This window comes from Lepidochelys kempii, chromosome 11 (genome assembly GCF_965140265.1).
Source record: "Lepidochelys kempii isolate rLepKem1 chromosome 11, rLepKem1.hap2, whole genome shotgun sequence".
NCBI classification, from domain to species: Eukaryota; Metazoa; Chordata; order Testudines; family Cheloniidae; genus Lepidochelys; species Lepidochelys kempii.
In genome coordinates, this window is record NC_133266.1 from 9619041 (window position 1) to 9641338 (window position 22298).

General features: G+C 47.5%; 1 protein-coding gene across 2 annotated transcripts in view; it reads right to left on the bottom strand.

Moving 5' to 3' along the window:
- The window catches only part of LOC140895433 (uncharacterized), a 91202-nt gene extending 71946 nt beyond the window's left edge, over window positions 1-19256 (bottom strand). For both annotated transcript variants that reach the window (XM_073305070.1, XM_073305068.1), the window contains exon 1: window positions 19076-19256. The gene's annotated coding sequence lies outside the window, so the exon portion shown is untranslated. The remainder of the gene's footprint in view (window positions 1-19075) is intronic.
- Between the last annotated feature and the right edge of the window lie 3042 nt (window positions 19257-22298).

Here is a 22298-nt window from a genome sequence, read left to right on the forward strand (position 1 = left end):
TGTGGTACCTGACTCACAGTAGGGCTGGACCTGGGCACCTCTTTCAGGAACAGTCATTGCTCAGAACCACCTGCTTCCATGCCTGGCCTTCCTCGGAGGTGGCTCTGAAGCGGCGCAGCGGGGCTCAGAGGTGCCTTCCAATCAGATGGAGGAAGTGCTGTGTCAAGCACAGACAGCACATCCTTCTTCACTGCAGGCGGCCCCGAGTCCAGCCATGCCGGCATGGGATGAGAGCGTAGTCGCAGGGCGGGTACCCGGGGAGGTGATTAATGAGCGAACACAGGCACAGAGAGGAGGTGAGAGGCAGAGACAACGTGTAACTCTTGAGGGTAGGGGGTGCAATTTAAAGGGGGGCACATGACTGCCCCACGTGTCGCCTCTGGGCTGTGGAGCAGCAGCAGAGCCAGGAGTGCCAGGGCAGCGGTGAGCGAGCACCTCGGGGAGCATCTCATGGCAGCTGGGCTCTGCGGGCAGGGGCCAGCAGCAGGGGCATCGCCAGCTGGCACTGGGCTCCTTCAGGGGAGAAGAAAGAGCACATCGGGGTGCAGCTCGGAGCTGTGCCGCTCGCCCTGCCTGGGGAGCACCCGGCCATGCAGAGGTGGCCTGGCTTGGGGAGCAGGGCAGGGAGGGCTGCTGGGCGGCCAGCCAGCACCCCAGCTCCCACAGCACGGAGAGCCAGGGCCCCGAGTGGGCTGGATGGCTCCACCCAGCTTCCGATCCACCAGTTCCTGGCAGGAGGTGATGGTTTTCAAACGAGAGGGGTGCACCCCACAGTTTGAAAACTTCTGTGCCAAATGGAAGACAGAAATCGGGGGAGGGAGGGAAATCACCCCGCATGCCTCCCCACGCGTCGCTTCTCATGAGAGGAAGGTAGAGGCCTGGGCTGAAGGGCGAGGGGTACAGCGGATGGGGAAAGGGGAAGAGAGCAGGACAACACTGCAGATAAGACAGGGGCAAGAGAGATGGAGGAGCTGCCTCCTTTCCATCAATAAACAGCAGGGAGCATGCAGCTTGGCCTCCAGGGGCCACCACGGCACTGGGGTGTGTGTGTGTGTGTGTGTGTGGTGTGTGTGTGGAGAAGGCCTGATACAAACAAATGGCTTTGAGAGGTAAAGAAGGAGAGGAGGGGCAGGGAGGGAGACAAGTTTTCTATTTCAAATGCCTCCACCTGGAGCCGTATCAGGAGGCAGGACCTGGGCGCTCACCTCTCGTCCCCACCCCAACCCTGAGCTGCCACCAGCTCCATGTTCCTGCCTGGGCTAGTACTGTGAAGACTGGGAGCCGCCTCAGCAGTGGGAGAGGTGGGAAATGCATGTGCACCCTGGGTGATTTTAGGTGATCTTCATGGGAATAACTCGCCTCAAGAAGTATGCAGCTGAGCCACCAGAACCCATGAAGGCTCCCTCCCCTCCCTGCATTTGTCTTGTTGTGGGTAGGCCCCCTAGCCTGTAATCCCCACCCCAAGGCAGCTTCAGGGGGGATTTCCAATGTTGTTTACAGAAGGGTAAATTGAGGCACTGGGAGGTGATGTGTCTTACTATAGTAATATAGGGTATGATCCAGCTCTCTGGGAAATCAAAGCAAGTCTGGCCATAGACTTCAGTGGGAGTAAGATGTGTTTCAAAGCGAGTATGTGGCAGTGCTGGGGAGTCCCACCTCCCTTGTGTAATTATGTTGACCAACCCTGCCCACAAAAAGCCAGGGAGGATGTATCTCCCCCTATCAACAAGAGGCAGGACAGTCCAGTCCAGTGATTAAGTGGATTTGGGAGGTGTGGGTTCAAATCCCTGCTCTGCCGTTGATTCCCATGCGACCTTGGGCAAGTCTTTCTGAGCCTCAGTTTCCTATCTATAAAATGGGGACAGTAGCATAGCCCTACCTCTCAGGACTGTGGGGAAGATATGTTAAATATTCTGACATGCTCCAATACTGTGGGGATAGCAGCCCACAGTCTTTTAGGACTCATCTTTCGGGTTATAACTGGCTGTTTTTACGTAGGTCAGAGTTGCTTGACATTTCTAAATTGCACATGCCCAGGATAAAATAAGAGGTCTTCTATTTTAAGGATGAGTTTAGGTTCCAGTCATTCTCTGTACTCAGTTCTCTTTAATCCACCCTGTGCATCTCTTATTACTCATTCTGCACCTCTTCCATCTGTGGCACTCCGACTGACGTCAATGGAATTAGACAGCTGTTAAATTTTGTTTGTGGCAAACACCAGTGCATGGATGTACTTTGTTACTGGGAATTTTTACACATTAGCATAATTTATAACACAATGTATATGTTTCCATGTGTAGATAATCTAATGAAGATTTTCTGTGTTATTTTTACTGCATAATTTTATATGAGAGGAAATAGAGTCCAGTGGATAGAGCCTAGGACTGGGAGTCAGCAGACATGGGTTCTGGTTCTGCCCCTCTCTTGCTCTGTAGCATCTGGCAGTCACTTGACTTCACTGTGCCTCAGTTTCCTCTTGATGGAACAAGGTCTAATAATACCTCTGCACCACTGCAAAGCACTTTGAGATCCTCCACCAAATAGCACCATGAGCCAGATTCCCAAAAGGGCTCAGCACCCACAAATGGGGCCACATTTTCAGAAAAAGCTCTGCTCCTATTTCAACACCAAAATAAGAGGCCAGATTTTCAAAATATCTCAGTGTGTTTGGGGCTTTGGAAACCTAGCCCCTGTTTCGGTGTCCATATGGCAGCTGAGCTCTTTTCATACTCTGACCCATTATGGGGGGATGCACTTGGAAAGCTGATCCCTTCGTACTATTTGCAAGTACAGGGACAGGCAGGTCTAGGCCCACCCAAAACTAAAGACCCACTCCCTCAACTAACAGGGAGGAGCCACTAAGCCCAGGACACAAGTGAATACTTGGGACAACAAAACAGAAAATAGGATTGGGAGTGAAGTCAAAGGTTAAAAATGAGGGAACCCGAGGGGGACACCGAGCAGAGAACCCCAAACAGCACCCAGGGCTCCTCAGAGGCATCGAAGAAGTAAGCGAACCTTGTCATGAGGAACTTTGCCTGTAGATGTGAGCATAAAAGGGACCAGAAATAGACCCACAGCTGCAGAGCATACACACCCCCGTTCCAGCTTCTTCTTCCTGGAGTGATGGACGGCCCTCTTGGCCAGCACCAGGAGGAGGTTGATGAGGAGATCCTGTGACTTTGTGGCTATGAATTGGGGTATGCATAAATCAGGAGGTGCAGGGAGAAGTGCAGCCAGACCCAAGGTAAGAGGTTGTGGAGAAGCGGGAAGAGGGGCCGCAACCTGGTGTTTGCAGGGGTTTGTGAACTGCACTAGGTAGACACCTGTACTCACAGCTCTGTGGAGAAGTCACCAGCTAAAATCCACAGCCAGCCTTGGAACCAGAGTGGAGTACAGGCTGGTCCACCGGGGTTCTTTGCTCTCCTCACATGGTCACAGGTCCTACCAGTTGGTGTCAGGGCAGGACATGAGGGTGAAGACAGGGATGATATGAAACACGAGCGTGTACAGGTGTTCTGAGGGCATGGTGCTGAGTGGGATGCTGTGGCACCAGCTCAGGTGGCATGACGGGCAGCCAAGGAGGCCCAGTGACTGGAGGGTCAGGGCTGAGTGGGGTGCACCCTCCTGCAGGACTCACTTGAGGACGGCAAGAGAAGCAAGAGGGAAGGCTGCCCTTACCGCCTGGAGCGCACAACAGGGGATGTGCAGGGCAGGCAGCCTCATTCTCTGGCTGAGCCCTGTGGGGTTTACCCAGTCCCTCTGATCATAGTCCAGGAGGTCTTGGAGTCTGGTGGTACCAGCGAGGCCCATCCTCCAGCACACCAAGGGCTGACCCCTACGTGCAGATGTCACAGGGCAGCAGATTGCGTCCCTGCAGAGAGAGGCAGGAGCCTGCTGTGAAACTCCTTTACCAGCTGCTTGAACACCACATGAAGGTGCAAGGTAAATTGCTGCTCACTTATACAAGCAGGTGTATTCACTTCGCATCAACGAGCGAATCAGAAGGGCTTGGAGCCTTTGGGAGACTATGAGGAACAAATATGAAGGCAGGGCTGAGGAACACTCTAGGAATAGCCAGCTGGGTGTGATTGTTGTTTTAGTAACTGATAAATCTGCATTCTAGGAAAGGGGTAAGTTTGGCTCTATGTTCTGTGTGTGCATTGTGATATTTTGTATATACTGTGTCTTCTTTTCTACAGCATTTTGGGATCTTTAGATGAAAGTGCTATAGTGAGTGATTATTTTATAGGGCTTTGTCTTTGCTGCTGTGTTACTGGGAGTGTTTCCCCTAACCTGACTGCTAGCTGCATGCAACTCTCCAGCTGGAGTTATGTGGTGCTTTAAACTTGAATTAGCTGGCCGAGGAGGAGTAGGGTGTGCTGGAGTGGTGCTGATGCTTGAGCTGATAATGAAGTGGGGATGTAGAGGTGTGAGTTACAGCAATTTATCAACAGCTAATCTAGTCACTCTGTGGAACCTTAGTGAGGGCACTGACTTGCACGAGGCTAGCTTAGGTGTGCTAACTAGCAATAGCTGCTGCACTGAAGACAAGCCCTAATGCTATACGCTGCTCTCCCATCCTCCAGGAGAGGTGTTACACAGCCAGCTTTGACATCCAGATGTTCAAATGACTTCCTAAGAGGAAGATTTAACCTAACTGCAGCTGAGAGGCCAAACTCATGGCAGTTAATGAGGAGGCTGTTTAACAATGCTGAGTGAGACCCTTTCTGGGAGTGAGTGGGAGTCTCCCACTGAAAGTTCTGGAAGCAAATTGGCAGATGATAACACAAAAGTGTAGGATTATTTAACTGTGCAGGCTGCTGTGGGTATGAGGGTTAGTGTGTCTTTATTTTGTTTTACGCAATACGGCCTTGTCTCAGCCAGGTAAATAATCAGTAACTTTGAGACTGGCTTCCTCACAAGAGTCCTCCTACCTGCCCCTCACCAGTTAAAACCAGCCGTGGTTGATGTCTAGCACTGAGGCTTTAGGTGGCCCTGGTGGCCCTCTCTTCCCGTCCAGCCCTGCCCCCCACCAAGTAAATAATAGTCTGTGTCTTGCCCAGACATCTATACGGAGGTGCTGAAACCTTCCTGCTGTCCTGCTAGAGACCCTCTTGATACACAAGCTTTCTGTAGCACCTGCCACTTGGTGTCTTTGCTCACAACTCTGTATGTGCTCATAGTGGAGTTCACCCTCCTTACTAAACTGTCTTGAGTAAGAGTTTTCCCTCCCACCCCAAGGGGTGTAATAAGGAGCTGATTGCTCCTCTCTTCCCAGGAACACCCAAAGGAAGTCCAGGGACCTAAATTCCTCCCTTATAACTCTCCTAAAGTCACCAGCTACCTGCTGCTCTGTTACACTGCTGTAAATCTGGAGGGACTCCATTGTCTATGGTGAGCCATTGCCGTTACACCTGTATAAACTTGGATTGCCCTCAAGCTACTCTCATACTTCTGAATATGGCTCAGTGGAACTCTGGTGAAGATGAAGTTGGCTTTAGAAAGTCATCCTGAAGGACTCTGTTTCACCAACCCTAGACAAAAGCTTGGGTACTGGATGTTAACCTTTCTTTGGGGGGTGTGACAGTCACCACCCTGGCTGACATGCCTGGGATTGAAGTGGAGACCTCCAGAGCTAAACATTCAGGCTATTAACACTCTCTAAGTAGGGTTGTAACAAACTACTATCCTGTGCCACTGGTAGACCCTGTACAACCCATTCTCCAATAGATTACAAGTGTGCCTGTAAATCAATGAAAAGAAAAGGAGGACTTGTGGCACCTTAGAGACTAAAACTGAGCTGTAGCTCACGAAAGCTTATGCTCAAATAAATCTGTTAGTCTCTAAGATGCCACAAGTCCTCCTTTTCTTTTTGCAGATACAGACTAACACGGCTGCTACTCTGAAACCTGTAAATTGGTGGTGAGTCCATGCACTTCATGAGAGGAATCCTAATCTATGTTGACCCTCATCTAAGGCTGTTTTCTGTGGCAAAATTTTATTCAGGTCCAGTTGCGATCCTAATTAGCTAAGCATAACATCAAATGGCATCTGACAAGAATTCTACTTTGTGTCACAAACATTTACTTCTATGACAAATGCTCTGTGCAGCTAGGCTCTGGTAGCCAATATCATAGGGTTGCCTTACTTTGTCAGGTTTCATTGTATAGTGTTGTCTTTTCTATTTTTTTTTTTATTGCAATGCAGTAACCTGTAAAATGGTGGCTCAGCTGCATGTGGTGGGGAGATGAGAAAGAGGCAGGAGTTCTGAAAGGAAAGCGTTTTTAGAGTCCAATGTAAATCAGCCTGAGACTCCAATGATATCACTATCCTCAAGTGTTCAAAATTCACAAATGTTTAAATAATAATACAGTCCAAGTTTTCTATTTGCCTCCGGCTTTTTGAGCCACTGGGATTTGGATTTTCAAGCTTTCTCTACTACCACAAACACAAGAACCTTTCATTAATTTGAAAACGAAAGCAGAAATTCTCTCATCACTTGACTCCAGGAGCTGCAGCTTGAGACTTGTGATAAAGCCACAAGAGCTGGCAATATTGCTCCAACTCCTCCTAAGGAGAGCATGGGGGTGAGTCTCTTGATGAGGAGAATGAGAAACAAAGGGTAAATGACTGGGTATGTAGGGCAAACCACGAAGGCTGGGTGAGTGTTAAACTGTTCAAAAAGTCAAACTGCATTGAATCTAAAACCCCAATGTAATGGAAAACTTTTTAGATGAATAGGGTTGTGTTCATGCAACCTATACTGACCTCTCAATAGTCCCCTTTATATTTGGAAAGTGCTCAGAGCTCTTTAATGCAGACTGCACAGTTATACTTTTAAAATTGTTTATCATCATCAAAGTTGTTAATAGGCAAGGCTTCATTGTCCTGTTGCCTGTCCCGTCCCCCCCTCCATATATCCTGCAAAAAAACTTGAATGTCCCTCAGTTAACCCAACCCTCTCTGCATAGGTGCTGGAACTAGGGGTGCATGGGGGGAGCTGCTGCACCCCCTGGCTTGAAGTGGTTTCCATTATATACAGGGTTTACAGTTTGATTCAATGACTCTCAGGACCCCCACTATACAAATTGTTCCAGCATCCTTGCCACCCTGTATTTTTGCTTACGTGCATCAGTCTGCCTAAGAATCATAGAATATCAGGGTTGGAAGGGACCCCAGAAGGACATCTAGTCCAACCCCCTGCTCGAAGCAGGACCAATTCCCAGTTAAATCATCCCAGCCAGGGCTTTGTCAAGCCTGACCTTAAAAACCTCTAAGGAAGGAGATTCTACCACCTCCCTAGGTAACGCATTCCAGTGTTTCACCACCCTCTTAGTGAAAAAGTTTTTCCTAATATCCAATCTAAACCTCCCCCACTGCAACTTGAGACCATTACTCCTCGTTCTGTCATCTGCTACCATTGAGAACAGTCTAGAGCCATCCTCTTTGGAACCCCCTTTCAGGTAGTTGAAAGCAGCTATCAAATCCCCCCTCATTCTTCTCTTCTGCAGGCTAAACAATCCCAGCTCCCTCAGCCTCTCCTCATAACTCATGTGTTCCAGTCCCCTAATCATTTTTGTTGCCCTTCGCTGGACTCTCTCCAATTTATCCACATCCTTCTTGAAGTGTGGGGCCCAAAACTGGACACAGTACTCCAGATGAGGCCTCACCAATGTCGAATAGAGGGGAACGATCACGTCCCTCGATCTGCTCGCTATGCCCCTACTTTTACATCCCAAAATGCCATTGGCCTTCTTGGCAACAAGGGCACACTGCTGACTCATATCCAGCTTCTCGTCCACTGTCACCCCTAGGTCCTTTTCCGCAGAACTGCTGCCTAGCCATTCGGTCCCTAGTCTGTAGCTGTGCATTGGGTTCTTCCGTCCTAAGTGCAGGACCCTGCACTTATCCTTATTGAACCTCATCAGATTATCCAAGACACTATCCTAATCTTTCAGATATAAAGTAAGCTGTGAGGGCACCTAACTCCTCCAAGCTTAAAGCAACTATTTCCAAAAACATGGTCCAGCCTTAAACTGCATCCATCAGCAATGCTGGGTTCTAGTACATCACTTCTATGACTAATGCTGCTCTATCAAAAAACACCTTGACCGCACTCTTGGAGTGTACAACTAAACTACTGCAACAGGGTTGTGGACATAACCAGGGCAGATTCATGCAAAATGAGCAATAGAGATTCCACTGTGGATCTCCTGGAGCAGTATGGAAAGCTAAAGGCTATCTTGCAGATTCATTTGCAATCAAGAGACTGTGGCTATGTCAATTAAGGGTAAAACTACAACAGCAAAGAATAACAGTGGAGATACATTACATTTCTTGACATGCCAAGCATTTGGACTGTGTCCTGGGGCAAAGACAAACATGGCCCTAGTGGTACTATGATACTGACAACTCTCTGCTAATAGCATTGCTAATTACAAGCAGTGCCCTAGCAATGGAAAAATCTCCCTGTCGCAGGCAGCACCCTGCACTTGTGTGCAGAAGGTTTGAACTCAGCATCAGAAGGCTGATGCTTTCCCCTTGAGTTGATGGAACAGGGAAATAGCAGGTCTGTATGCAGCAGAGCTCTGAGTGAAGGATAATCTGCTGGAACAGAGCCTACCAATTATCACCTGATAGTCTCCTCAGGTGGGTGAGCTGGCGGTGAGGCCTCCCAGTGTTGCAGATCCGTAGGGAAAAGTCAAAGAATCCTGGAGGTGTCTAGAGGGAAAGCTCAGCCCCTCTGCACCATTCTATGGCCCCTTTCCTTGGAGTCATAGTAGCATTGGCTAATCTGGGAGTTGAGCAGAGAATGATGCTGCAGAGAATGGACGGTCCATGGCTCCAGCCTCCCTCATGCTCTGTGGAGCTACTTTGCTTCATTCAGAGCTCAAGCAGAGGGATTTCTGCAGGCTCCTAGGAGGAGGGAAGGAGATGATGCTACAGAGGTTCTACTCCACTCCCTGTTCCCCAAGGGCAGTCTGCCAGCTCTCAGTCCCCTCCATTTGCAGAAGCAGAGGGAATGAGCCAGGCCAATCTTCACTGGGCTGCACCTTGCCTTGCAGGTGCTGGTCTTTGTACAGCACACTTGGTGCCTGTGAAAAAATTTGTCTAAAGATGTACAATTTGAGAACAAATCTGCCAGTGCTGTGATTCACCAGATGTAACTGGTGATTCAACTGGTGTGTGTAAAGTATTTGCTTGCTTTGTTTGTTTTCTGTAGGAAAAGAATTTGTATACCTCCTTTGCCCCCTGACATAACTCTGGCACCATTAAAGCAAGAACATAAAGTATTTTGAGGGTCAAGACTAACATTCTACCAAGTGCCAGTTGGGAGAAGATGAGGAGACCTCTTCAGGGCAGTGCCTAAGCCAAGGATGAAGGCCGTGTGCTGTGATGTCTGGTCACTGATTCACTGCCATCTGGATTCCAAGGACCCAGCCTTAATCTTGCTACAAAATCCAGCTGTTCGATTTACTATATATATAATGCCTATGAGTCTCCCTTCCCCATCTCTGGGCCATCTGCATAAATCTGGTTGAAAATATTCCTCAATCGGTACTTTTGTCACATTTCTAAACCCGGCCATCTTGCCCATGTGCTATTTCTCGGGCACACCACTCCACAAAGCCATGCTGTAACCTGGAGTGACTGAAGACCACCCCCACCAAGTTCTGGCTGTTGGTTTTTCATAAATCAGGCTCTTCAGCGTAGCTGTACTCCTCTCAGGCTATTAGAGAGACAAGGTGGGTGAGGTAATACCTCTTATTGAACCAACTTCTACTGGTGAGAGAGCGCTTGTCTCATCAACAGAAGTGGGTCCAATAAAATATATTACCTCACCCACCTTGTGTTTAATAAATTAGACTATGAATTCTGTTAATAAATCTGTCACAACAGATCTGCTGACTGTCTCATTAGTTGAGAGTGTCATATTCAATGGATGAAGTAATATGGACCAGCTTCTGTTGATGAAAGAGACAAGCTTTCGAGCTTACACAGAACTCTTCTTTACCTCATCATCTTGTCTCTCTAATGTCGTGGGTCCAACAATACTGCAAACTTACAACCAGTGTCTAGGAAACAGGAGCTATGCCAGAGGATCTTCTGCTACATTGTCCCACTGAAGTCATCTCTACTGAATGATTGATACATTGGCTCAAAGGCACTAAGTTCCACAAATAACCTTCTCCTGAACAACCTCTCTCCCCGAAGGAAGAACCTGGCACCCTGAATGGAAGTGAGCTCAGCAAGAGTTCTGCCTTGATGATCACATGAATTGCTTGCAGTCAAAACTATCGTTAGCTTCCAACTAATGACTAATTATTTGGATTGCTAAATGTCTTTATATTACAAAGCAACTCCACTTTGTCAATGTTTGGTGAATAAATGGCTCCTGATGTGAGGCTCTGCCAAAATCACTCATGGATCCTTGAAAAGACAAGAGATGAGTATGTCATTCCCTGGCATAGCTCTAACAATGTGTTCTGCATATTGGCACCACTGCTATTCACTTCAAAAGGCAGTTCCAAAGGGTCAGGTTCTTCCTTCAGTGCATATGTGGAACTCCCACTAGCATCTGCTGCAGTTACACGTGTCTCCTGAAGGGCAGACAGCTCCGTAAGCATGGAAATCTAGGTGCTAGACACATTTTCAGTCCCTGAAAGATTCATTTGCAAAATGTGAATACACAACATGGGACTAACTAATTTATAGGTAAAAGGCTTTGTTGAGCTACCTTTGATCTTACTGTACAAAATGAGGAGAGGGTAAGGGGAAAGAGAAGCAATTTTAGTAGTTTATTGGAATAAAGCTCTATAGTGAAATCAAAGCTGGACTGGACTAAATATACTGTCCCCACAATTCAGTCATCTAGCCAGTTGGTCTCTTCTATCTCTTCTAATTTGTTAGATTCATCAAATAGCCACTTAATGTTCCAGCCATGACTTGAGTTCGTCATGAGAACTCCTTTCTCCTCCCCCCACCCTTTTTTTTTTTTAAGTTAAACTTGGTATGGATGCACTTGGGCTAAAAGCTGCTTGTTTCTGATCACCACTCCAAGCTTAGGGATAGAAACCTTTCCTGGCCTTGAAAGTGTTGCTCTGTTCTGTCAAAGTGACTCCGGCAATGACCACTCGCTGACTACGGGTCACTAGAGCATAGCTTTCCATTACTGACTCATGAACCATCAGACCTTCCAATAGTCACTGATTCCTCTGAGCAGCAGAGCTGTCTTGACCCTAAGCAAAGACCTGTTCTAACATATCACGGCCCTTGGACCAATGTAGCTTTTGAATCCTGGGCACAGACACTTTCCTCTTCAAATCTGCAGATACCCTAAGGAAAAATAGGCAGCATGGAGCTGTTGAACAGAACTTGTGTGTTTGTCAGCTTGCATAAGCATTTCGGGCTGCATCATGCCATTTTAGTGTTATCAATACACTCATGTTGCACACTGGGCCATGTGTATATAAGATTCTCTGCATAATTTTTTTAACCTCCCCTGTATCTGTGGAATGGGTTGGGTGAGTCTCAGTCCAGCTCCCTACTGGAGCAGTGTCCACAGAAATGATACCCTTGTGTGAAGCCTCCTCAGAGGCCAAGAACACTGTATGGAGAGAGAGAGAGAGATTCTGGCCGGGGTTGGGGTGCACTGGGAGGGGAAAAGTGAGAAGCTTGCACTGTTGCTACCCACTGTACACACTGTGGTGCAATAGAGGACATCGACCTCTGTGGTTGTCAATCGCATAGCTACATCAGTGCTAACTACATATAGCTGTACTAAAACCAAACACCCTCCGTCTTTCTTCCCCTGGTGCCCAAACCCCTAATGGACAAAAAATTCCCAGTTAGACTCTTCAGAAGCAGCAGCCACAGCAAGAGGAGTCACCTTGGGGAAGTCCATGGTTTCATAATCAGAACCTTCCTTTTAATTATCCCTATTATGGGGCTGTAAACAATAATTCAATCAGCGTTATGGGGCAGTCATGCTGCATTTGCATTCACATAAATGAGTGCTAATGTGACACTGAACTAATCTGATACGACAGCAATTGGCTAATGCTCAATGATAGAAGCCCTACAGCTAAGCTTGCTCTGTACTTTTCCAGAACAGCTTTCAGCACTGTGGAGATGATGGCTTGAGCTGGGAAAGGATAGCGATGACTGATGCTTTGAACTCCTAGGGCCCAGCAGCTCATTTTTAGGACACACATACTCCTTGGATTCATAGGAGCGAGAGGTAATGTATAAAACCTTCCTGCAAGGGCAGAATTCTACCTTACCCTACACTTATCACTCTTTGTTCAGTCTAACTTTGAAAGCACTAAGCTATGGGGTTCTACCACTTTCCTTGAGGGACTTCTGCAGCCAAATACACTGCACTTTCAGGAAGCTTTGACAGATTCAGCCTCAACTTTCCTTCAGTTTCGCTGCTTTCCATCCATAATTCCTCCTGGTACCTGTATAACTAATCTTTGGTGCCAACCCCCTTCACAGGGGACGGCTAAAGGCTTTATGTTAAATGACCCGTTTCTATTCTGCTGGACTCAGTGCTGTCAAGGTTCCTTCCCCACTCTGAACTCTAGGGTACAGATGTGGGGACCTGCATGAAAGACCCGTAAGCTTATTCTTACCAACTTAGGTTAAAAACTTCCCCAAGGTACAAACTTTGCCTTGCCTTTGAACCTATGCTGCCACCACCAAGCGTGTTAAACAAAGAACAGGGAAAGAGCCCACTTGGAGATGTCTTCCCCCAAAATATCCCCCCCAAGCCCTACACCCCTTTTCCTGGCTTGATTAAAAATCCTCACCAATTTGTACAGGTGAACACAGACCCAAATCCTTGGATCTTAAGAACAATGAAAAATCAATCCAGTTCTTAAAAAGAATTTTAATTTAAAGAAAGGTAAAACAATCACCTCTGTAAAATCAGGATGGTAAATACCTTACAGGGTAATCAGATTCAAAACATAGAGAATCCCTCTAGGCAAAACCTTAAGTTACAAAAAGACACGCAAACAGGAATATACATTCCCTGCAGCACAGCTTATTTTACCAGCCATTAAACAAAAGGAAATCTAACGCATTTCTAGCTAGATTACTAACTAACAGTTGTAAGGCTGCATTCCTGATCTGTTCGCAGCAAAAGCATCACACAGACAAACAGACACCCTTTGTTTCCCCCCGCCCCAGCTTTGAAAGTATCTTGTCTCCTCATTGGTCATTTTGGTCAGGTGCCAGCGAGGTTCTTAGCTTCTTAACCCTTTACAGGGTGAAAGGGTTTTGCCTCTGGCCAGGAGGGATTTTATAGCCCTGTATACAGAAAGGTGGTTACCTTTCCCTTTATTTTTATGACAGATGCTGACCCAATGTTCAATGTTGTATTGCAGAGGTGAAAATGATACAGTCTAGAAAAGTGTGTGTGTGTGTGAGAGAGAGAGAGAGAGAGACTCTCTACTTCATGGAAGAGTGGTATGAGATAACATGTGAATTCTGGGTAGCCCTAAGCCACTTGGCAACTAACCTGTACTCCAAAGCAGGGACACAATCTCATGACTTCTGCAATGATGCAGAAATTAAAACAATAGGCTTATTCCTGATCCTACCAAAATACTGTAATTCACAAGGTGTAATTTTCCAAATTGATTAAACCACATATCCTTCCCCTCTATGTGTTGAGCATCTCCAAACTATCCCTGGAGAAGCTGCTTGCTGTATACACCACTCTTGCTTGTATTCCTGCAGGATCCCTGTGATCTCCAGCTCAGTAGTATCTCCCTAGAGTTACACAGTTATCCTGCTAACAGTGGAATGTTTAACAAAGTGAGCTATGCTGGTGCATATGTCAGGGTTCACTTATGCTTATTTAATGCAAAATGGATGAAATGCTCCCTCCCCCCCCCCTTCTCCCCCATGCAAAGATCTGGAACAAGAGCTATATGCCACTGAAGTGGTATTTTATGCCACACTCTGTACAATATACCTACCATTGATCAACCCACTCTCTCTCTTCCCCCTGCTTGCCCCCTAGCTCAGGCAACACCTGATCACAGGACTTCCAAACATTTTTCAACCAAGTTACATCTAGCAGCTCCTATCAATCTTATCCTCACCCAGCTAGGTCAGGTCCTCAGTGGTGCTCTGCTGTTGTAAGGCTGCATGATCAGACCCTTGTTTTCTCTTTGTGCAGAAGGTCACATGACAGAACTGGGGCCCCATTAGTCATGCAGGGGAGAGTGGGTTGTTCCAGTTATACAACTGCAAAATATGAACTTTCTGTCCAACTAGCTGAAGAGCCCCCCACATATTTAGGAAAACAAGACTCCTAAGGGAAAGCACCAGCCTGATCATGCAGAGAGACTAGTGAACAGGATCAATAAGCGGGAAACCTTTCACTCAGTGCCAAATGTCGTACAGTACTTCCCAGGGAAGGGAAGCAAACACCTTGCTTTCGTCTCTTGTCTTAGACTGCAAGCCCTTTGGGCAAACATCCCCTTGTTTTGTTTGTCCAGCACCTAGCGTAAGAGGGCTGTGGGCCACAACCGGCACTCAAGTGCTACTACAATACTGCTACTAATAAAATAGCATTCCTCTGCCGGTAAACACGTGTATCGTTCTCATTTGCACATAACCACTGATCTCCAAGCAGGCTAGGGAGGCAAGTAGCCATTTGCTATCACCATTTTAGAGCTGGGGAAACTGAAGCAGAGAAGTCTAGAGTCTTTCCAAGATCACACAACAAGCTGGTGACAGAGCCAGCACAGAACCTACCTTGTCTTCCAGGTCTGGGGCTTGATGCCCCTCCCCATTTTACACCAGTCTTACTCCAGTGCCATTCCATTGACTTCAGATGACTTAGGGCAGGGGTCGTCAACGGGTGACCCAAGGGCCAAATCCAGACTACTAGATACATTTGAACAAACCGCAAAATCTTTGTATTTAATTATTATTATGGTTGGGTTTTTTTGTATTTTCTCTGGCATCTGGACCTTGACTATTCCTTGACCAAGACATCTGGACCTTCACAAAAAATAATTGATTACCCCTGACTTAGGGTATGTCTACATTGCAATGAGAGGTGTGATTCCAGCACATGTGGACATATCTGAGCTAGCTGTAATCTAGCGAGCATGGTGCCCTTAGCAGTGAAGCTGCCATAGCGGCACGGACTTTACCCTGGGCCTATGCCTAGTACCCAGGGTCCCAGATGGGCTTGTACATTTCATGCCAAAGCGTGCACTGCTGTGATTTCATTGTCGCTGGTACCTGAACTAGTTCTCGGAAAGCTAGCTCAGATATACCTCCTATTGCACCTACCCCCTGATTGCAGCATAGAGTAGGCATATGCCTGATCCAGATTTACACCAGTGTGAGTGAGAGCTGGGCCAGGCTCCTATGCTCTAAATAAGATACAAGAGAGATGAGATGAAACTTATCACGTGTTAGAAATTACTACAGTATAACAGAAGAATCTAGAGGCTGTGATCTCAATTGGCACCCCATGATGCTTGGCACTATATGTTCACATAGCAAGAATACTTTATTTTATATTCTGCTACTGCCTACAAGGCCTGATGGGGCAGCAGGATTCTATGGTGCTTGGTGCTATACGCACATACTAAAAGCCAGGGCTGGCCCAAAGAGCGTTTCTCATGAGGAGACAGCTGAATAAAAGGGGGAAGGAAGGAGTGTTTGCAAGACAAATGGTGGAAGGAATGCTGATCAAACAAACTCATTTGAGTGTAAGTGGACAAGATAAACACTCCACCAGAGAAAAGAAGCAGTTCTGCATCCTTATTTTTACAGCGAGGGCAATGAGTCGCAGAGTAACTTAAGGATATATTTAAAAGGAGTTCAGCACCTGCAGTCAGGGACCAGATTTTTTTTTTCAAACTAAGCTCCCACTTGGGCTGTAAAACAAGGGGCCGGACTCTCGAAAGTGCCCAGCAGGTGGTGGGGAAAGATCTTGAGAGTGGCTGGCCATAAGTGTCACGGTAGGAGCTGCTGGGTGCTGAGCACCTGGCAAATCTAGTCTTTTAAAATGGGAGCTGAGCGCCTTTGGCAATTTGTCACACAGGAAGTTTGGGGTAGAGCTGGTTTTGGGACCCACCTTTTTGCTACTTACACTGTTACACCTCCAGTGCAGGGACCCCTGATTTATTGGGTGGCTGTACAGTGCCTAGCCAATGGGGCCCTCTTCCATGAGTGGGGCTCCTTCCTAGCTCCCAACTCAATACTAATCTCTGGAGCCCCAGTCCTTTCTTAATTACAAAACCATCCTTTTCACTCAATCATCACACTAGAACAAAAACCCTGTCCTCTACGTGTGTGGCAACGTTTCCCCAGAATGCTCCGAGTATGAATACCGCACTGATAGCAAGCACCAACATCACCGTGGCTAGTTACTTTAGGAAGCAATGGCAGGGAGTGGGACAAGTTGCTAAACCACAGAATTTGGGAGCGTAGCCCTCTGGGCTCTATTTCTGCTCTCTCTCTCTCTCTCTAAGTCACTTAAGCTGCCCGTACTTCAGTTTCTCTATCTGTAGAATGGGAATAATAATATTTTCCTGGTGCACATGGGTGCTCTGAGCTTTAGTGTTTGTAAAGCAATCTGGGAGTGGCTGGGTCATTACACATATTGAATCTATTTCTCCATGTTAAGTATCCTCATACCTTCTTGTCAACTGTCTAAATGGGCCATCTTGATTATCACTACAAAAGTTTTTTTTTCTCCTGCTGATAATAGCTCATCTTTAATTAATTCGCCTCTTACAGTTTGTATGGCAACTCCCACCTTTTCATGATTGTGTGTGTGTGTGTGTGTTTGTATATATATATATATATATATATATACACACACACAAGTCTTCTTACTATATGTTCCATTCTATGCATCCGATGAAGTGAGCTGTAGCTCACGAAAGCTTATGCTCAAATAAATTTGTTAGTGTCTAAGGTGCCACGAGTCCTCCTGTTCTTTTTTCTGAAAGCATTCAATGGAAGAAACCACTATGTGGGCATAGACACTATTGTAATACAACTAAAGAATATTTTGTGCTATTATTTATAACACTCTGGGGAGAACGTATAACTGAGAAACAGAGCAATTCCCCAGGAAGGGCTGTGAATTGCTGCAGTGTAACAGTGGTAGGACTGGTTTTGCCTGTTTTGTTACCAGAACCTCTTGGGAATTCTGTTGCACCTGACACTTCTCAATAACCCATTGAAACTTCTACCTGAATGGACTCAACCACACAACCTTGCCAATGGTTCGTGGGTATGACATCATTACACATAAATAAAGCATTCTGGAGATGAGGATAGTATGAATCAGAATGGCGAATTTAATTAAAAATGACTCACTTACATCCTGCAGATTTAAAGAGCTGGGTGGAAGCTATTCAGCCTTCTTTTTTAACAATAAAACTACTGCTCATACATGGCAGAAATAACCTATTCCATACAGCAACCGTTCCTCTGTAAATGGACGTGTTCTCTACCCTGCTGATGTGTGAATTCTTAAAGTTGTCTCCACTGCTGCTATGAAACAACCAATACAAGCAGAAACTGGTGATGAGGGTTCATTTAAATTGTTATGCAGCATCAGCTTTCAGAAAAGGAGTGGGGTGAGAAGAGTCTTCCCAGACCAATGCGTTTCAATTCATCAGTGGGACCTGTTATTAAAGAGCTAGTCAGTACATAATTGGCATGCAGGTTCCCCAGGTGTGAGACAGCTACTTGAGCATCAGATGCTTGCCAGCAAAGGGGTGAATGTGCTTTGGAAGAGGTACCCCCCTCCCCGCAGTGAAACAATCCAGGAGACAGAGGCAGAAGTCGCTGGTAATGGCTATTTCACCCAAGAGCAACTGAGAGAGACCAAAACGGAGGAGGGGGAAGCCCAGCTAGTCGCAATGGAAAGCAGAAATTTTAATTAATTTTTTTAAAAGCCAACACCTCTCCTACCATTCGCTATGTCAAGCCAGCCAAATGACTAGGGCAGTGAAGGATGCTCCTGTATGCTTACAAACCTCTTGTAGCTCCCTACATCACCCCATGCAGCCATTCGCCTTTGTTGCAGACCTTCTCCTAACAAGGTGCATTTTTCTAGCTCAACCATCAAGCAGGACATGGTCAATAAAACAGCGTGGAACAGGGAAGACGGATTATCTGTAAAATACGGTGTCTCTTTCCAAACCCGACCATTTTAAACCAGAATCTGTACAAAGCTAGAGGCTCTTCTTATCATCCATTTCTAGATCAGCCCCCCTGGGGTTGAGGAGAAGAGACCCCAGAAAACGAAGGGGGGTTACAAGACATTAACCCATCCGCCCCCCCTAAAACCGCTGCAAGTCCTGGCTGGCTGACAGACAGGCAGGCAGGCAAGGAGAAAATACCATGGGAGAAGGATGACTTACCCAGCAGGGAGGAAACAGACTTGCAAGTGACAGACTAAGTAGATTCATGGTTTGGTCACTAATTGTCTGCTGGGGGCAGCTGTCAGTTTTCTCCCCTCGCTTACAGCATGATGAGCTCACGCCTTTAACGGAAACTAACATCGCAACTTCGTGATCAAGGAGTCTGGGAAAGGCGCATCCAGCCTTGGCAAAGCCTCCCCCCGCCAACTTCGGGGAAACCCAGGAGAGGCGTCGAGCCTCTGGGGCGTTTTCCCTCCCAAACAACCCAGCTGCGCTTTTCCTTCCACCCCAGCCCCCTTCCCCCGCCGCGCTCGGGAGAAACTCAGTCCCAACTTTGTGTCTTTGATCGCTTCTCTGCACGCTCCTGGCGCCCAGCCCTGCTCAGAAGGCGGCTCCTGCACAAACGGCAGGGCTTGGGCAGGAGCTGGGGTGTGGGCTGCTAGACCACTGGTGTGGCGGCCCGGCTTGCGCACAGAGCAGCTGCTTTTCTCACTGAACACAGAAAGGAAACCGAAGTCACACCCCCCCCACACCCCGCCCCGCCAGCAACCACTGCAGGACCCCGTCAGGTTTTGCAAATCCGCTTTTCTCCCCCCCTTTGTACAGGCTGCTTTGTTCCCCTCCCCTCCTGCGGCGCCCGGCCTTTATTTATTTACCTGGCGGCTGCCGTGTCTCCCCGGGAGGCTTCGCCTTGTGCTGTGGTTGGGCGCGCTCCGGCCCCGGCTGCAGCAGCAGCTTGCCCGGAGAATCCGCCCGGTGCATCCCCCACCCCCACTGGGCTTTTTGCAAGCCCGAGTCAGCCAGCCCCGGGTTTAGTGCGTCGCCACGGCAACCCCGGGCACGGGGGGCGCGAGAGCGGCGCGGGCGGAGCTCATTGGGTAGCTGGAGCGGGGGAGGCGGCCCTTTCTCGGGCAGAGCTGAGCTGCTGCGCGGGGGGCAGCCGGGCCAGGCACCCGCTCAGCGGGCCGGTGGGGGCCGGGTCCTGCGGCGATCCCGGGCAGAATTAAAGCTTCGCCGCTGCTTACGTTCCCGTAGCACCCACTGAGCGAGGCACTGCGGAGGTAGAGGCTCAGAGCCTGCCCTGGAGCGCTTGCAGCCTAAAGCGCCCGGATGGGGGGAATGGACACGGCGTATAAGGGAAGAGACCTGGCGATGCGAGGCATGTGGCTTATTAGGGCCCTGGCTTGTGACCCGTCGCCCCCTGCCTTCTAGCTGGCCATCCTTAGGTGCCCCCTCCTAGGCACCATGGCAGAGCCGGGTCAGTGCAGGATTTGACTGTGGAAAGGGTTGTGACCCCAAGCCAGGTTCCACGCGTAAGGGGATGGACAGGAGATGGCTGTGGGGGAATGGGACATTGAGGCTGGCGGGGCAACAGGTGGGTAAGCGGGATGGGCAGATAAGAGGAGAAGAGCTGTGGAGGGCCAGGAAAGTGATAAGAAGCTTAATCCTGATGCCGCGGGAGTCTCATGCTTGCATCCCCAGAAAGGGAAGGAGACAGCAAAGGTGGGGTCGGCTGTTTGGAGCATGTGGTTTCCCTGAGATTTATCTAGTTGACTTATGTATCAAATGCTGGGCATTTCCTTGGCAACAGTTGGGTATGTCCTAATGGGATAAGCATGCAATTCACAAACTTTGCAAGCGAACTTCTCAACAAGAACTTGCAGGTTCTTTGGTGGGGCATTAAGAGAGGAAACGGGGTTGTATTGGCTGGAGCAGGGAAATGCGGGGTCTGGAATAAGTAGACTGAGCAGATCACATTGAATATAAAAATGGACAATGATTTCTTATGTGTTTGTAATGAAGTAATGGGCTGCACACAAGCTATGGTTATTACTATAAGCACATGTACACTGGAAGCTTTCATTAGAACCCTGGTCCTTTAGCAGCGGGTCCCATAGGTTCTTTGTGTATCCAGCCACAAGAAGACAATATCACATACTCATACACACAAAGCCAGGACATTACATCCTAACAGAGAAAATTATGTTGAGTTGTTTGAGTGGAAGGAAACTTTGAAGTTAAGCTCAGTACTTCCTCCCAAACCCACTCACATTGGCATGGCATGGCATCACCTTCTGTTGAAGACAAGGTGGCCATTCTAGCCCAGCACACTATCTTCTGGCAGTGGCAAGTACCAGATGTTCTGTTATTTTATAATTAATTAATAACAGAATGCCACTAGCCGTCACCTTCAGCCCCCAACTAAAACCCCTCCAACGCATTATTAAGGATCTACAACGTATCCTGAAGGACGGCCCATCACTGTCACAAATCTTGAGAGACAGGCCAGTCCTTGCCTACAGACAGCCCCCCAACCTGAAGCAAATACTCACCAGCAACCACATACCACACAACAGAACCACTAACCCAGGAACCTATCCTTGCAACAAAGCCCGTTGCCAACTGTGCCCACATATCTATTCAGGGGACACCATCACAGGGCCTAATAACATCAGCCACACTATCAGAGGCTCGTTCACCTGCACATCCACCAATGTGATATATGCCATCATGTGCCAGCAATGCCCCTCTGCCATGTACATTGGTCAAACTGGACAGTACGTAAAAGAATAAATGGACACAAATCAGATGTCAAGAATTATAACATTCATAAACCAGTCGGAGAACACTTCAGTCTCTCTGGTCACAGGATTAGACATGAAAGTTGCGATATTACAACAAAAAAACTTCAAATCCAGACTCCAGCGAGAAACTGTTGAATTGGAATTCATTTGCAAATTGGATACAATTAACTTAGGCTTGAATAGAGACTGGGAGTGGCTAAGTCATTATGCAAGGTAACCTATTTCCCCTTGTTTTTTCCTACACCCTCCTCCCCCTCCCCCTCCCCCCCCCCCCCCCCCCCCGCTCAGATGTTCTTGTTAAACCCTGGATTTGTGCTGGAAATGGCCCACCTTAATTATCATACACATTGTAAGGAGAGTGATCACTTTAGATAAGCTATTACCAGCAGGAGAGTGGGGTGGGGGGAGGTATTTTTTCATGCTTTGTGTGTATAAAAAGATCTTCTACACTTTCCACAGTATGCATCCGATGAAGTGAGCTGTAGCTCATGAAAGCTTATGCTCAAATAAATTGGTTAGTCTCTAAGGTGCCACAAGTACTCCTTTTCTTTTAACATTCTGTTAGCTTTTTTACTGCTGCTGCACACTGAGCAGATGTTTTCAGGGAGCTGTCCATGATGACTCCAAAATCTCTTTCTTGAATGGTAACAGCTCATTTAGACCCCATCACCTTGTAGACATCTCTGTAATTGTTATGCTCAGTTCACATCTGTAGTGTCCCCTCCCACCTCCAACCATAATGGCTAGAAAGATTTGTTTGTTTTTGTTTTTAAATGAAAGCTGAGATTGTGGAGAAGAACATAGCTTCTTGAGAGAGATGCTGCTCTGTTGTCTCACTGGGTACAAGCCAGTCTGAGTCCCAGTAAAGATCACTATGTAAACGAGTAAAACTACCCCTCAGCTACTCTCCTTTCATTAAGAAACCTATTAATGGTATGGAAAAACACAGCAAGGGATTTTCTTACCTCCTATGTTACCGAGTAACCAAGTGATTTCATTCTTGTCACACTCTCATGCCTGTTCCACCTTCCATACTGGAAGGCAGTGTTTTGGACTGCAGGGTAGAACAGGCAGCCGCAAGCTGCCCCTAAAGGCAGCGCTGGTTTCTCTTGCTAGAGTTATGAATGCATGAGCAGAAGAAATTAATTGCTGAATAATTCAAGTTCTCCTTTCCTTAGGGAGAAAAACACCACAGAACACCCCTGTCCCAATATACTGGGTAATGTGAACACTCACTGCACATTTTCCAGGCAACTCCCAATTTTCATATGTCTGTCTCATACTCCCAGAACTG